This window comes from Porites lutea, chromosome 14 (genome assembly GCF_958299795.1).
Source record: "Porites lutea chromosome 14, jaPorLute2.1, whole genome shotgun sequence".
In the NCBI taxonomy this organism is placed as follows: Eukaryota; Metazoa; Cnidaria; class Anthozoa; order Scleractinia; family Poritidae; genus Porites; species Porites lutea.
Window position 1 is genome coordinate 22,335,637 of NC_133214.1, and position 3,360 is coordinate 22,338,996.

Below are 3,360 nucleotides of genomic sequence, written 5' to 3' on the forward strand. Positions count from 1 at the left end.
TAGAAGTTTAAAAGCCATAGTGAATATTGTCTCTGTTGTAGGAACTATTCTTGTACAAGTTTTGAGTTATACTACGTATACACATGTGTGTATTGTGATTGAATTGTGGTCTATGTATATACAGACAAAACTGGTCAGCTATATCTATCCTTTTGCAATTGAAATCAGAATTCTTGTACAAATTATCCATAGCCTTGAAGGTTGGTTAGCAATAATAACTCTTTAAGGAAGCTTACCAGCAATATTAAAGAAAAGTCAAAGGATTTTGGTGGGAAATAAATTGAAACCAACCAGTCAGCGGGCTGTGTGTATACTGTAAATCCTCTATTAAGCCCCCCCCCCCTTTTCAGAGGAGGAAAGTTAATAAGCCCCCCCTCTCTATTAGCCCCCCCCCCCCTCCCCCTCCCCCAATCCTTATTCTTCACAAAACAATTAACGATTAACATGGACTGATCAGTTATGGTTTATTCAGGCTGGAAGTTCATATTGTTTTTGGTCTACGGCCACATGACCTCCAACTTCATATGCTTAACTTTCTCAACTTTACGCTCTAGTTCTCTGTGGACAATTGTCACCATTTTCTTATAGTATTATGGTATCATAAATTTCAAGGCTGTTTATATAAAACATTAAAATGTAAGAGATAAAAAATGTAAATATAAGAGGAGTTTTCCAGAGATTTTCGTTTGTAAGTTGTGTACGACAAATCAATACAAGTAACCATTCTCATAAAAATTACCGAAGAACATGAGGCCGAAAGCACATTTTTGAGGAAGAATTTTGTTTTTGTTACTTTTAGGCTCCCACAACTGAATTAAATACTTTTGACAGTGACTGTAATTGTACAACGCATTAGTCTACTCTGTCTCATACCACGGTTTTTTTGCTCAGGTGATGCGTTTTGCTAAATTAAAGAAGCCCCCCCTCTCTATTAAGCCCCCCCTCAAAAGTGCTTGAATAAAATAAGCCCCCCGGGGGGGCTTAATAGAGGATTTACTGTAGTTGTGTCTAGAACTAGGGGATTTGAGGACCTGACCTTCTCTTATCAGTGACACATCTCCTGATCTCTCTTTCTCTGGTAACAAGGGGCTATAGGACATTGCTCTTTTTCGTAATGGAGAGGGAAAAAGTTTTGTGCTAGCAGTGGCCTCTTTTGGCGGGCAAAAATAAATTTTCATTGCACAATGACTTTTTTATTATTTACAACGAACACCCCTGGGGTGAGGTACTCAACCAATTTTTATGTGGGGAGGTTCCACCCCGAGGTCCAACTCCTTACCCTTTTATATACCATTTTTCACGAAAAAGGAACCCCTTTTGTATACCTTCAATTCTATTGACATTTGGTACGCCTTTCACATACCCTGTTTAGAACTTTGCATCTCTTTTGACCGCTTTAAATGAACTTTCTTTTAAATTGGAATCAATCACACAAATAGAACGTTTTCTTGACTTTATAAAGCCATAAAATTCATTTGTGAGCCCTACTAGCCATTTCACAGACCCAAATGATAGATTTCCCTACCCTTTCATATACTTCAACGAGTAAAATCCCTACCCTCTCATATACTAAAGCCAGAAAAAGATACCCCTTTTAGGTGGAGCCTCCCTTTATAGGCTATTATGGTGAGTACCCCCCGGGCAAACACCCCACCTGTTGATTTATCACTAGTTCTTTTTTTTTACATGCTTAGTGAAATTTATAAAATTGTATATCAGAAGGAAAAAAAAATAGTGGTAAAAGCTACAGTTCAAAATGAATCTACTGTTTACGTCAACAAAAGATGAAGTAAAACAGACAGTTAACCAGATGATCAACAATTTAATAACAGAATAATTTACAAGGGAAAAAGCCTAAAAAGTTTACTTAATCATCTTCGTCGAGTTCGAATCCAGTGTAGGTTTCATTTCTGCCGACAGGAAATTGTTTTCTTATTTCCCTGTAAGCATACGCAGGAAGAGGAATTCGCTTGTAGACAAGCCTGGAAAACTCCCTGTAGGCAATGCTACGCAAGTAACTGTAAAAAAAAAGACAACAACAAAAGTATTTAATTTCGGCTGGACGATGTATTAAAGAATTTGTATGTTTTCAAATCGAGTGTGTACCATATCGATCGTATTTGACTCCAATGCGGTACAAAAATAACAAAAACTATCTCACCTTTCTTCGGTTCCAGTTTGTTTATATCTCTGTTTGGCTTTGGTATTGAAACGTTCGCCAGCCATACGTAAGCTTCACTTTTGAAGGCAGACAGGACCAAAACCAGGATGTTGTGTGATACACCTTAAGGCCGTTTCGAGTTGAATATCTTCAAGAACACTTTCGCTACACACGGCTTCTTTGCAACCAACTACAGCTCCTGGCAGCAGTAGCACTCGCTCAAATTCTGAAGGACAACACGGCTGCAGTTTCCACAGGAACACCTGTAACAATCAAGGTAGCTAGAATCATACAAAAATAACACTTTTTGTAGCGACAGCTAACAACTCTCATCATACAGCAATCACGCCGCCGAACAAGCAAGTACTCGATTATTTACATAAGCTTTTACATCGATCTTCACACGATCATACTACAAATTTGCCGACACTCACCAAGAATCCACATGAATTGATTCTTCAAGTCTTCCCCGTAGTTCTTGCTCTAGCTCATTTGTTTCATCAACTTCTTCTTCGTACTTTTTTAGCTATTCTTCATCAGCATATGCAATGTCATTTTCCAGGCCTTCACATGAAACTTGCGACTCGCGATCACTTTGTTCATCTTCCACTTCGGCCAGATTTGCCTCAGAATCTTCTGAATTAAAACTTCTCTCAGAACTTGAATCACTTAAAGACATATTCCGTTGAATTTTGGTCGTTTTAGTATCCCGCTCGCTTAAAACCTGTTAAAATGATTTTCCCTTTCTCGCTTCTCGGTCATTTACTCATGAGTTCGCGGCAGATGTCCTCCTTCGATGACGTCACAACAACATTCGTACCCAGCTCCCACGAACCTCGGTAATGGGACACAAGAGACCTAACTTTAAAATGCCATGGAAACGCGAGGATTTTGTCAATCACGATAATTTTTTCGCAAAAGTAATCAGAAAAATAAGGAGATTTCATTTAGCGAAAAACATTTTTGGGGGTTAGTTGCACTTTAAGCGGGTTGAATTAAGAGAAAATGTAAGGTCTTTCTTTCCTCAGGGACAAAAAAAACTGTCCGTAAAAATGAAGTGTCCGTATTAAGTAAATGTCCGTAAAGCGGGGTTTCACTGTACAGTGAAACCTGTATTAAGCGGACACCCTCTATTAAGCGGACAGTAGCCAAAGTCCCCAAATTTATTTTCCTTATTTATTTTAAATGAAACCTTTATT

At 38.4% G+C, this 3,360-nt stretch overlaps 1 long non-coding RNA gene across 1 annotated transcript; it reads right to left on the reverse strand.

Annotated features, from left to right (window-relative positions):
• Positions 1–1,881: 1,881 nt before the first annotated feature.
• LOC140925163 (uncharacterized) lies at positions 1,882–3,140 on the reverse strand. Its single transcript, XR_012164373.1, has 3 exons — positions 2,596–3,140; positions 2,162–2,424; positions 1,882–2,018 (listed from the first exon to the last, which is right to left on the reverse strand). It is a non-coding gene; the product is annotated as an uncharacterized lncRNA (long non-coding RNA).
• Between the last annotated feature and the right edge of the window lie 220 nt (positions 3,141–3,360).